The sequence below is a fragment of the Saimiri boliviensis genome (genome assembly GCF_048565385.1).
Source record: "Saimiri boliviensis isolate mSaiBol1 chromosome 19 unlocalized genomic scaffold, mSaiBol1.pri SUPER_19_unloc_1, whole genome shotgun sequence".
In the NCBI taxonomy this organism is placed as follows: domain Eukaryota; kingdom Metazoa; phylum Chordata; class Mammalia; order Primates; family Cebidae; genus Saimiri; species Saimiri boliviensis.
The window spans coordinates 1,169,736-1,183,885 of NW_027412502.1; the positions used below are offsets into that span (position 1 = coordinate 1,169,736).

Sequence of the window (14,150 nt, forward strand, 5' to 3'; positions counted from 1 at the left end):
GGCTTTGCTGATGAATTATATGAAACACACAGTTGAAAATAGCATCAATTTTACACACACCTTTTTAGAAATTAAAGGAGGCAACTCTTTTCAACTGGATTTATGAGGCCAACATTACTCAGATTAAAAAAAGAAAATGCAGACAACAAAATTAGAAGAAAAAAGAACCAAGAACAATGATTTCTCTCGAACAAAGACCAAAAATTCAGTGCAAGAAGTTAATAAATTCAAATACACATTTTAAAAAATATGTCACTCCAGATTGGTTTATGGGGAAGTGTTTGATTCAAATAAACTGCAAATTAAATAACACAACTCAATTAATACAATAAAAAACAGGCCGGGTGCAGAGGCTCACTCCTGTAATCCCAGCATTTTGGGAGGCCAAGGTGGGTGGGTCACTTGAGGTCAGGAGTTCCAGACCAGCCTGGCCAGCATGGCGAAATCCTCTCTCTACTAAAAATACAAAATTAGTCGGGCATGGTGGTGGAAGCCTGCAATCCCATGTACTCAGGAGGTTGAGGCAGGAGATCTTTTGAACCCAGGAGGCAGAGGTTGCAGTGAGCCAACATCACATCATTGCATTCTACCTGGGCAACCAGAGCAAAGCTCTGTCTCAAAATAAAAATTAGCAAAGTAATACCATGTTCAGGCATCAATTTTTTAATAGTGTGTATAATTTCTACACTAAAGTCTACAAGCACTACCGACAGAAAGTAAAGAAGATCAAAATTAACAGAGAAATTGCGTATTCAAGAAGTGGAATATCCAGTGTTATTACTTCTCCAAGACTGAGCTGTTAAATTAAGTGCATTTTCAATTAAGACACCAGTGAGCTTTAAAGGAAATGTTAAAAGAAATTGGCAAGCTGAAGCTACCATTTCTATGAAAATATAAATAAGTTCGAATAGCTGAAATAACTTTAAAAAGAAGGAATTTGGAGGATGCATATTGAGTAATTTCAAGATTTACTATAAACCTCTAGTAATAAAAAGCAGTGCGACATTGTTATAAAATAGGCTTAAATCAATGGAATAGAATAAAAAGCCCATGAACAGACCCACACAGACGCGGCCGATCCCAACCGTGACATGGGGTAGGGGCGCCCTCTTGTGTTCAGACGCCTTTCCTGCTGCCGGGAGCCCAGGGAGACCCAGGGGAGGTCTCGGCTGAGCAGGTGAGGATGGAGCTAAGGGCCACCGTTCTCAGCCCTGTGGCCACAGGGGGGCGTCGCCGCGCAGCTGTCAGATTCTTCTTTTAAAAAATTATCCATGTTTCTGATTATATATAGTATATAATAAGATAACAAATGCAGGAACCATGGGAAATCACGTATAAAACCTTAATAGGAAGTAAAATACAGATTACAACACACTACCATTTGATTTTTATGCAAATGCTTTATTATTCCAATATTTTTACTCACTTGCTAAATAAAGCACACAAGTCAATATGCTCAATAATTCTGTGAGTTTAAATCTTTAAAAAATGCAATGTTAGTGAAAAACCAAAACTGCTTAGCAAGGTATGTATGGCCTTGTTTATTACCTATCATAGACGTCAAGGTGCTCATAGTCAATAGCTATTTAAACTTTACACAATATTATTTTTGGCCCGATATTGATATGTTAAATGAATGTATCAGAGAATCTTATATTTATGGCAACAGGTTATATTATGTTTATGGCATCAGGCTATACAGATCTATTCAAAACCATTTTTGTCAAAGTTTAAACACTGGAACAAAAGTCAAATTGTTTCCAAGTGAGACGCAAAATGACTCTTGCTAATAGTACAGATTTTGTTCCATGGGTAATAATAAAATTTATTTTTATTTTAGATCCAGGGAGCACATGGCAGGCTTGTTAGCTGGGTACACTGCACTGCTGAGGTGTGGGGCACAGATGATCCATTGCCCAGGTAGTGAGCAGAGCACCCGGTAGGCAGTTTTCAGCTCTCACTCCCACCCTCCCTTCCCAGTGTCTATTGTTCACTTGTGTCCTTGGGTATTACTGTGTTCAAGTTTTTTTTTCTTTACATGAAACCATTGAAAGCAAAAGACTGTCATGCTTATAGGTTACTTTGTACATTTATCATTCTATTAATACATGTCTTAATTAATTAAGTAGCATATTAAGGCCATAAACCAAGTCATTATCTCATACCAAAGGACTATTGTTATTCAATCATCTAGCAAATTCATTTTAATGGGTTACGTTACAGGGTTGAGGTCAGCCTACAGATACAAAATAGGTTAATTAAATTTTTTTATATCAGCTTTTAATTTTTTCATTGGAACATGATTTGTGCGTGGGAATGCTAATGTAGCAGGCTTCAACAAATTTACAGTTTATCAAAATAAAGTTCTTAAAGAATACGATAGCATATACTTTAACTCTTATAGTACAAACCCTCATATTAATTGATGGTCACAGAAAAATACTGTAACAATGTAAAGTTTTAAAATACATCAATGATGCAAGTTTCAAACAAAACGTAGCAACCAAAATACTTAATTGTCCTTTCACCAAGCTTTTACAAACACAATCAGTCTTCACTGTCTGAGCAAATCCATTTTAGTTTCTTCATTGTGCCTTTTAACATGACATTTGTCAGGTTGTTGAATTTATACTGCAACAGTACTTTAGATGTTACCCTCTCGAAATTTCCTCACTCCAGAGCTCAAATTCTTGTCTTCTTCCCAAAGCCACATCTGTCTTTTTCTAGCTCAGTGCTTTTCAGGAGTCACCAGCTGACCCTTTGAAACAGGTATCGTACTTTCACTGGCTCTTCTGCTTTCTTGTTTCTTTCTTGCACTTTGAAGAGTTCCTACTCTTCTTTCTTTCTTATTAAGGTCTTGTTGTTGGGTTCCATGTTTCAACTTAGATAAGCAAAGATTCTTGTGAGACCTTTTTCTTGTATCCAAATTAGCTTCGGTTTCCATTTCAGCATCATTACCATTGGGTTTCTCTTGAGAAGTTATTGTTCTCGCTCTTTTACTTTCTATGCTTTTGCGGCTGCCTTCATTAGAAAGGTGGATGATTTTTCACTTAGCACATAATTCACATAACTCTTCATTTACTCCATGGAATGAAATGTATCTTTCTGAGAGATTATCATAAGCAATTTCCTTTTTAAAGACATATAAGAATTTGGATCACCGAATTTTTTTTTTTTTTTTTTTTGAGACGGAGTTTCGCTCTTGTTACCCAGGCTGGAGTGCAATGGCGCGATCTCGTCTCACCGCAACCTCCGCCTCCTGGGTTCAGGCAATTCTCCTGCCTCAGCCTCCTGAGTAGCTGGGATTACAGGCACGTGCCACCATGCCCAGCTAATTTTTTTTTTTTTTTTTGTATTTTTGTATTTTTAGTAGAGACGGGGTTTCACCATGTTGACCAGGATGGTCTCGATCTCTTGACCTCGTGATCCACCCGCCTCGGCCGCCCAAAGTGCTAGGATTACAGGCGTGAGCCACCGCGCCCAGCCCACCAAATATTCTTTCAAAGACTTCTGCTTCTTTAAAGTTGCCATTTTCCATACAAACAGCGATAGCCTGAATTTCGATTAAATTCTCTATTTCGTCGTGAAGTTTGTCCTGTTCCTTTTCCACTGAACCCCAGATCATCAGGGCTGTTCCAAGGGTGTCATTCGTTCATCATTTTCAAACTGTGCATCCAGGTTTTTTGCTGCTGCAATTCGTATCAAAAACTGACCTATGTGCGCAGTTCTCAATGGATAAGCGGTTGGACTGGGTGGTCCGTGAAGAACAGCCTCGGTGCTGCCGTGGGCGAGAGTCCTCGGAGCGGCTGAGAAAACAGAGCATCCAGCCGGCAGCCACGGCCTTGGCCTCGGCCACAAAGCCGGGTCCTTCCCCTGGGCGCCCCCAGCCGCGCCTGGCACCGAGCGGCTCCTCTCCGTGTCGCCCCGTTTCTGCCCGGCAGCTCCCCCATCCGCACGGCCGCGGGCCGCGCTCGGATTCTGCGGAGCAGCGGAGGGAGGAGCGGGGGTGGGTCAGGCAGAGACCCGGAGCCGGGCTGGGCATCGGCGGGGTGAAGCGGCCTCTGGCAGCCGGGGACCCCACCCGCGGGAGGAGCGGGAAGCTCTGGAGCCGCCCCTGAGGTTTCTGTCTCCTCATCCCCTCTCCAGCCCTCCGGGCCCACCCTCCAGAAACCCGGAAAGAAGAAACGTTTTCTTCTGCTCCTTCTTCCTTTTCAGCGCCCCTGCTTCCTGTGACAGCAGTGACACGTGCGCAACTTCTTCCCGGGAAGGGCGCCCGAGGCGTGATCACGCGCTCATTTCTGGCAGAGGAACTGGGGTATGGGGAGGGCGGAGAACATGGTGAAAAGTCCCTCTCGTGGGCAAGGCCCTCTCCAGTGACCGCCCAGTTTACCCAGGTGTGGCTGTGCGGTGGGGCCAGACCGAGGCCCGCCCAGGCATCACGGTTTATCCAGCACCCCAGGTGTCCATACTTCAGAGCCTCTGCACAGCCACTCCCCTGCCTGGAACTAATCTCCAGGGCTCCCTTCCCCGCCCCCCGCCCCACGTTCTCCTCATGCCCACCGGAGCCTGTCTCTGCACTGCCCACTTGGCACCTCCCATCCCCCTCACCCCACCCTGCTTTGTTTTTGTTCGCAACCCTTTTACTAACATTTAAGAATTCTTTACTTATTTGTTTTGAGAGACACGGTTGTGCTGTTACCCAGGCCGGAATGCGGTGGTGCAATCTTGGCTCACCATAGCCTCAAACTCCTGGGCTCAAGTGATCCTCCCACCTCAGCCTCCCAAGTAGCTGGGACTACAGGTGTGTGCCATCACACTCGGCTAGTTTTGTATTTACTTTTGGTACAAACGGAGTCTTGATATGTTTCCCAAACTGTTCTCAAACTTCTGGCCTCAAGTGGTCCTCCTGCTTCAGCCTCCCAAAGTGCTGGGATTACATACATTTGTGCCCAGCTATGATTGTATTTATTTTAATTGCTTATACTCTTTCTGTCCTCTAGCATACATGCTTTATGAGGACAAGGACAGTGATTTTGATTGTTCACAGCTGCCTCGAACAGTGACTGTTACTTTAAATATGCTTCTTGAGTGAATAAATGAATGAATGAATGCGCACATAGACTCATACACCATTGCACACAGACAAAAAGATGTTGTCACACATATTGACACACATTCTTACTCAGACACTCTCGACACAATGACACATCCACACACAACTGACATTCTCATGCACATGCTCTTGAATGCTTTGAAAGGCCTGATATATTTTTTTTCTTCTCTCTCTCACTCTTTTTTTTTTTTTTTTTTTTGAAACATGGTCTTGCTGTGTCACTGAGGCTAAATTGCAGTGGTATGATCACAGTTCACTGCAACCTTGAACTCCCAGGCTGAAGCAATCCCCCCACTCAGCTTCCCAAGTAGCCAGAACCACAGGCACCTGCCACCAGGCTCATTAATTTTTTAGTGTGTTGTAGAGATGGGGTCTCGCCATGTTGCCCAGGCTGCTTTCAAATACCTGGCCTAAAGCAGTCCTCCCAGCTCAGCCTCTAAAAGCTCTGGGATTGGATATGAGTCACCTCAGCTAGTCTTGAAGTTTAATTTTCATTCAACATGACGTTGTGAACATTTCTCATGTGTTTATGTAGTATTAGCTTTAATTTTTTTCTCCAAGTTATTTAAAAAATTTCAGAGTCCAAAAGTTGGAAAGAATACAATCGTCACCATAGATCTAATTATTTCCTTTGTGTATGTAATAAATTATATTTCCACAATTTTTGCTGAAACATTAGGCAATCACTTGCCAACAGCATGACCTTCATTTCTAAATACTTTGGTGGTCATCTCTTAAAAAATAACCTGTTTCCGACAACAATATTATTATTACACTGAAGAGAGTTACTACAATTCCCTAATATTACAGAATTTCAAAGTGATGTGAAATTGCCTTAACCGTTTCCCGCATGTCTTTCTTGTGGAGGTGAGTAGCGCTTGGGAGCTCCAGCCCTCTCTGAGTTTCTGTTCTCCCTGCAACTTCTCTCTCCAGCCCCTTGAGACCAACATTCAGGGAAACTGAAAAGTAGGAAAATTTTCTTCTACTCTCCATTGCTCAGTTGTATTTTATTTTTTAGGGTCCCATTTACTTAGTTTTCTTTTATTTGGGAAAAACACCTCCACGTCCACATAATATTCCAAGGTGCGGAGCTATATATTGGCATTATGAAATCTGAGCACAGCTCCCCTGGGCCTTGGTCCCCTCAGCAGGGCAGAAGAGGGCTCCTGTGCTGGGATCCACGGGGGACCCAGAAGTGGCACCCCCTGAAGAAGGCATCAGGGTAGACCTGAGACCTAGAATGAGCTCACTTCCTTTCCTTGGGGTCAAGAATCAATCCTCTAAGAAGCCCGCTGTGTCAGGAACTCCAAACTGTCATCAGGTGGTCAAGAAAGGTCCACACAGCACGGAGACCCAACCACTCCACCATCCTCACTTCCATGGACAGAGCCCAGGTGAGAGCCACCCCTTCTCCTCCTCCCCTGTCTCCCACAGCCTCAGCACCATCGTCTTCCTCAAGCCCACCACGACTGAGCTTATCACGCCCTCTCCCTGTTTGTGTCAGTCACGCTGGGTCCCCCACATACTCTGCACTTGAATCCACGAGGCTCTGCACACTCCTCTTCTGTCCACATCATCCTCCCTCCCCAACTCCACAAATCTTCCCACTGCACCCCCTGGAATTCTCAGTCCATGATCAGCAAAACCTCCACATTCTCTCTCAGGGTGTCCCTGCACCTCGCAGCTCCAGCAGAAGCCTGGGTTTCCTGGAGGACACAGAACCTTGTGTCCTCCTTGAAAATTTGAAGTTTAAAACTATGGACTGCTTCACGAACTTGCATGTCACCCTTGTGTAGGGACCATGTCCTTGTGTGTTCCTTGAAAATTCTGGACGTTAGACATGGTCAGATGGATAGATTGCAAAACCTTTCTCTCACTTTGTAGCTTGTCTGTTCACTCCGATAATAGTTTCTTTTGCTGTGCAGGAGCACTTTTATTTAATTAGATCTCATTTGCTAATTTTGGCTTTTGTTGCAATGGCTTTTGACATTTCCTTCATGAAATTGTTGACTTTTCCTATGTCCTGAATGCTATTGCCTAGATTTTCTTCTAGAGTTTTTATAGTTTTGTGTTTTACAATTATGTCTTTAATCCATCGTAGTTAATTTTTGTCTAAGGTGTAAGGAAGGGGTCCAGTTTCAATTTTTTGCATATGGCTAGCTAGTTCTCCCAGCACCATTTATTAAATAAGAAACCTTTTCCCGGTTGCTTGTTTTGGTAAGTTGGTCAAAGATCACATAGTTGTAGATGTGTGGTCTTATTTCTGAGTTCTCTGTTCTGTTCCATTTGTCCATGTGTCTGTTTTTGTACCAGCACCCTGCTGTTTTGGTTACTGGCCTTGTAGCACAATGTGAAGTCAAGTAGCATGATGCCTCCAGCTTTGTTCTCTTTGCTTAGGATCATCTTGGCTATACAAGCTCTCTTTTTAGTTCCATATGAATTTTAAAGTAGTTTCTTCTAATCCTGTGAGAGATGTCAGTTTCATGAAAACAGCATTGACTCTATAAATTACTTTGGGTAGTGTGGCCATTTTCACGATATTGATTCTTCCTATCCATGAGCATGGAGTGTTTTTCCATCTGTTCGTGTCCTCTCCCATTTCCTCGAGCAGCGATTTGTCATTCTCCTTGAAGAGGTCCTTCAATTCCGTCGTTAGCTGTATTCCCAGGCATCTTATTCTGTCTGTCTGTTTGTTTGTTTTGACATGGCGTTTTGCTCTTGTTCCGCAAGCTGGAGTGCAATGGCACCATCTCAGCTCACTGCAACCTCCCAGGTTCAATCGATTAACCTGCCTCAGCCTCCTGAGTACCCAGGATTACAGGTGCATGCCACCATGCCCAGCTAATTTTTGTATTTTTAGGAGAAACTGGATTTCACCAAGTTAGCCAAGCTGGTCTCAAATGAGATCTCAGGTGATCTGCCGGCTTCAGCATCCCAAAGTGCTGGAATTACCGGCATGAGCCACCACACCTGGCCCTCTTATTCTGTTTGTAGCAATTGTGAATAGGAGTTTATTTATTATTTGACTCACCGCTTTTGTATTGTTGTTGTATATAAATGCTTGTGACTTTTGCACATTGATTTTTGTATCCTGAGACTTTATTGAAGTTGCTTATCAGCTTAAGAAGCCTTTCTGCTGAGACAATCAGGATTTCTAGACACAAAATCATGTCATTTGCAAAGACAATTTGACTTCCTCTCTTTTTATCTGAATATCCTTCCTTTCTCTGACCTGATTGCTCCTGCCAGAACTTCCAACACTATGTTGAAGGGGAACAGTGAGAGAGGCCATCCTTGTCTTATGCTGATGTTAAAGGGAAATGCTTCCAGCTTTTGCCCATTCAGTATGATATCGGTTGTGGGTTTGTCATAGGTGGCTACTATTATTTTGTGGTATGTTCCTTCAATACCTAGTTTGTTGAGAGTTTAAAAATATGGACTGCTTCACGAACTTTCATGTCACCCTTGTGTAGGGACCATGCTGATCTTCTGTGTATCATTCCAGTTTTATTCTGCATGCTGCCAACATGAGAAATGATCACAAGCTCTTAAAAGTGGAGATAACTGAAGAAATGTAGGTGAGAGGGAGTGTTGGATTTCATCTGCATCTGGTGAAATGGGACCATCTCTGTCTTTTATTCTTTAATGAAGTGGTAAAATGCATTGCAGATAAGTTAAAGTATTCTTGTATTCCTGGAATACATAACCTGGGCAGGATTTTTAAATTGTTTATAGCTCATTGGTGGACACCGTCTACTGCTGCTTTTCTCAGTATCTTTATGTCTAATTGCTTAGAAGTGCCTATCCTATGATACTTTTCTCTTATCTATTCTCTAGCTGGCTTTAGGATCAGTGTTATTGGTGCCTAAACAATAATGAGTTTTCTAGCTCTCTCTATGTTTCCTTATTCTCTTGGATATTATGTATAAGTTCAGTAAACTTCATTGAAGATTTGGTCAAACTTATTTTCAAAACAGCCTGGATATGCCTGAAGGGAAAAAAAGTTTTAAAACCATTTTAACTTCTTTACTGATAGTAAGTTCTTCCCGTTGGTATAATCTTGTTCATCATTTCAAAATTATTTAAACCTCTACTATATCATTAGTGGCATATTTATCTGTCATAATGCTATTTTATTCAGAATTACCATTTCCTGTTTTGTCTCCATCCAAAGTAACAGCTGCTTTTGGCAGGCTGGGCCCTCAACGGTGGCAGCTGCCAGGTCAGCCTTGTCACCAAGGTGGTGATGCGATTGCTGTGCCCATGCAGCGTCCATCCCAGCCACCACGGCCACTTTGTGCAGGGACTCCATGAGCAAGCCCTGTGTGGCTGAGTGGCATCACCCGTCAAGCCATCTCACCGACCTGATCGCAGGGAGCCCCATCCCCAAAAGACCCTCTAGTAAGCATCCACACACAACCACTATCTTCACACATTCTCTGTGTAGTAAGAGGTCTATGAGTACCTCTCTCCTCTAAATACCAATTTTTTAACTCTATTTTCCCCAAGTTCATGACTTGCCAGCCAAGCCCAGAGCCACTGCCCATGACTCATTCATTCATGCACTCCTGGGGCATCACTTCACATCCTTCACCTCCCATAGGCTTCTCTGTATTTTGATTCCTGGTTCCTAGCTCAACATCCATTCCCAAAGCTTTTGTGGTGTCAGCTCCCAAGCCGACTGCTCTTGTCGTCAATTATCCTCTTTATATGTACTTATTTCCTGGAAAAATTGCACTGATTTTTTCAATGCAGCATTTGCAAGGATATGCAGTAGGAGCAATTCTTCTTATCGTAGATAGAATTGCTTCAAAACACCAGAAATGTATATTTGAGTGAAGGACAACATGCATGGAGAAAAGAGAACAATCCTCAAGCGGGCAGTGGATTTTCACAAAGTGAACCCTCCGGCAAACAACACCCACATCCAAGCACAGCAATCACAGCCCCAGGGAAACACTTTTGGGTCCTACTCAGCCATAAACCACCCTCCCCCACCCCAGAGGAGCCACTGTTGATTTCTAACACAAATTTGTTCTTCAGGTTCTGGCTGAATGGCATTACACAGTCACCATCACGCCCCTGGGGCTCATCATCTCTGTCTGTGGTCATAGGCTAGTCATTCTCAAGGCTGTCAAATGCTGCACTTTATAAATAGCTTACACTTCCTGTCACTTCACTGTTGATAGACGATTGTGTTATATCCAGATTTTACAAATCGTGCTGCTGTGAATACTTTCATATATTTTAGCACACACATACATGCATTTCTATTGGTTTATAACCAAGAGTGCAATTGCTGGGTCATAAGGGAGTAGATGCTTGGCTTAGTCTCTCAATGAACAAGTTTCTAGTCATAAACAAACAGTAGAGGAGGGTAAATCTCTTACTTTAGAAATTATTCAGATAATAAATGAGGAAGGAATGAGATACTGAGACTATAAAAACTGTTTTGCAACCCATAAGGAATTAACAGATTTAGCCATTGAACAGCAATGGCAATTAACAACACAATAAAGAAAAAAAAAGCTAATGTTAGGTTCTTCCTCTTGATGGAAGAACGCAGTAGAGTACCAGCAGACAAGAGCAAGTGAAAAGGAAATCAAGCCTGAACTAAGCTACCCTCCATAGCCAGTCACCGACTTCGAGGCAATACAAACCATAGAAATACATATCCAACTACACCTTGAGGAGCAGTCAGCAAAACGCACACTGTGGGAAACTCTACCACAGAATACGTATTTTGAGAAAGAATCTACAGAATAAAGGAGAACCAAAGCATAGTTCTAAAGGCAAAACTAAATTATAATTTGGGATTATAAAAATATAAAATACAACAAGAAAGGATGACCCTAAAAGTCAGGATGTGTTTTCATTTGGGGGAGGAAAGAGTTTATTGCTGAGCTGGGGCAAATGATGGAGCTTTTGGTTTGCCCTGCAAACATCTATCCCTGGTGGCTAATGGGCATTTACTTGTTATTAAAGTACACAAATTTTAGACAGTTTTTTTCCCCTCTGGAGTCCTACATTTTATGACACAAAGCCTACTGAAAAAAATAATTCAGAGAGTATAGTTACTGTTTGGAACAAAGCCTCTTCCTCATCCTGCTCTCTGGACACTGAGCACCCAGAACAACCAGCAGCCCAGGGACCCCCAGCCAGGGTGACCTCACTTCTAAGTGTGCATGCAGTGCACATCACCAGGGGCCATGCACAGGTCTACTCCTTGACTCCTGGAAAAACCTGCGAGGACAGGGCTGAGGGGAAGCCTTCCCCGCGGTCTGCAGGCTCTTGGCTATCAGTGTAGATAAAATGGGTCCTCACCTCTCCACAGGTGCCTTTATGGCCAGAGCCCCCTCTCTGCATGGGGTGGAAGCCCGGGCTCTTCTCCTGAACACGGTGACATGGATCACCCCAAAGGTGGAGATGACACCATTCCTCCCCCAGCAACCTCACGCTTCTTTTGCTTTACAGGAAAGTTGACACAGGCTGGTGTCCACTGAAGAAGTCCCAGGTGCCTAGGAAGGAGAGGGCTGTGCATGATCTGCAAAAGGAAGTGCGTGGACCACCAGGTGGTGCTGCTGCGCTGCTCCTGCTCCCAGGAGGTGGACGCCCAGGATGGGCTTTCAGGTGGGGAGGGGGATGTCATTGCTCAACCTCCAGGTTCCAAGTAGAAACCTCCCTGCCCAACCCATCTTGTTCTCCCTGAATCCTCAGCGCTAATGAGGACTGTCTCCTTCTCACCTCCCTGGACTGGGCTTTCTATCACTGGAAAGTGGATGTGATTTCTAGTTTCAGCATGTCCTGGCTTATTGTGCTGCCAGGAAAATAAAATCAAAATACATGTTGAATAAATAATAAATTACACTATTGCAGTGACAGAACGCAGAGTGGTGGCTGAGTGAGGGGAAGGGGTGAGGGTGGGAGGCAAGGACTAAATAGAAAGGGGATGAAAGAAGTTTTTAGGGAAAGGAACTGTTCTCTACAGTGCCACAGTTCAGGGGTGACTGGGCGGTGGGAATTGAGGGGAGAGGAGGGTCTGAGGGGTGACAGGGCAGAGAGAAGGGCTGGGGAAGCAGGGCCTGAGGAAAAGGAGCAGGGGAAGGACACTAAAGCAGAGGAGGAGCCTAGCAGGGGGTTCTTTGCATTCAGTGTTTCTCTACTGGGTAGTGCGGTAGGTTCACCACTATAAATAATTACTGATATTCACCAAACAGCACAACTAAAACTGGTGAATTTTGTTACAAGTAAATGCCCTAATAAGAAAAAAAAAAAAAAGAGGGAGGAAGAAGGCAAAAATAAAGATCATCAAAACCATAAAATTCATTTACTTGGGGGCTTGCACTACATATTATTTTAAAGGAAATTTGACAGGCTGAAGGGAAATGATACTAGATGTTGACCCAGATACAGAGAAAGGAAGAATTAAAAACAGAAATGAGGCACATATACGTATCACATACACACTCACTCAATTTCCTGAGGACATATGGCTGCTTGTCTAAAACAGAAAGTATTACACTGTATCATTGAGTTTATAATGCATATTGATATAATACATACAAGAATAATAGCGTAATGGTAGGTTCAATAAAACTACGCTGTTACCAATGTCCTTTATTTCCTTGGACGTAGTTTAATATGACCTGAACTTCACTGTGAAAAGTCAAGGAATAGGGTTTTCACTCTTACAACAATAAAAAATTAGTGGAAAGAAATGTAGCTAAAAGCCATCAGGATAATTAAAACCATCAACTAAAAAATATTTACTTGACAAATATGAAAGTAGCAAAGGAGGAAACGAAACAAAAATATTTGAGACAAATTGGAAACAAACAGCAAAATGGCAGACCGAAATCCAACCGTGGTAAGCGAAGAAATGACACGACCTGAGTCACATTAGCAGGACTGGCGAGCACCGTGGGGAGAAGAGACACGGGCAGGAAGTGAGGGACGGTGTTAGTGCCACAATTCAGGAGTGACAGGGTGGCAGGGACTGCAGGAGAGGAGGATGTGAGGGATGAGAGGGGCAGAGGGAAGGACTGGAGAAGCAGGAGGGGAGGAGAGGGAGAGGAAAGAATTCTAAAGCGGTGCAAGAGCCCGGCCGGGGTTCTCTGCATTCGGTATTGAACACATCTTGTGGGAATGCCTAAAAACTAATGGCCTCCCCATGACTAAAAAAAAAAAAAAGTTACAACGATACCAAGTGTCCAAATAAAATATGCACACTGCTTAGATGTGCCTCGTTCACGAAAGCAGGCAGCGCTGGAGCATCGGGGAAGAGCATTGGGACTGCCCGGAGCACTCGCAATGCTCAGGTGGTGACTACAGGCTCCTGCCATGTACGGGAACGCACCCTGCTTCTTTATATTCAGGAGATGTTCTGGACGCACAGGGGGAAATGCCAGCTAGGGAATGAAGATTGTTTTACATGCAACAACCCAGAGTCACAGATCCAGTCCGGGAAAGTAAAACTTAGAAGCTTTGAGAGTTTAATTGCAATGCTGTTTTCACACAGGTCTTTTATTGATTGGAATCTTAATCATTCAGGGATTACCAATATTGTGCTACCTGCTGTGTTAATAAACTAAAAGGAAACTCGTCTCCATGTGAATCTCTATCCGGTGACTTCAGACAAAACTTCACCAGGTTTGAAGAGAAAACCCCTCTTTACACCTTCACTCCCAGGGCGAGCTCACTCTCCGGCATCAGGTCATCCTGGTGAGTTTCTTTGTACAGGAGTCGAAGGGGAGAGCCACGGGGTGGGAGGCCCCCGGCCGGACGGGGATTCCGGGACGAGAAGGGAAGGGGAAGGGGCTGCGCGCAGCCTGGGGGTCGCTCCCTGGTTTCCCCAGACAGATCCTTGCCCAGGCCTCAGGCAGACAGTGTGACAAAGAGCCTCTGTGTAGGAGGAGAGGGATCGGAACAGAGTCCCAGGTGCCGGGTGTGGCTCTCAGGGTCTGGGCTCCGAAGGCCGCGTCTGCACTGGGGAGGCGCAGCGTTGGCGATCCCCACTCCCCTGAGTCTCACTTCTCCC

General features: G+C 43.9%; 2 pseudogenes; both read right to left on the bottom strand.

The window, feature by feature from the left end:
* Positions 1 to 2,125: 2,125 nt before the first annotated feature.
* On the bottom strand, positions 2,126 to 9,425 carry LOC120362999 (telomeric repeat-binding factor 1 pseudogene; annotated as a pseudogene).
* On the bottom strand, positions 8,542 to 8,642 carry LOC141583233 (U6 spliceosomal RNA; annotated as a pseudogene).
* Positions 9,426 to 14,150: the final 4,725 nt, after the last annotated feature.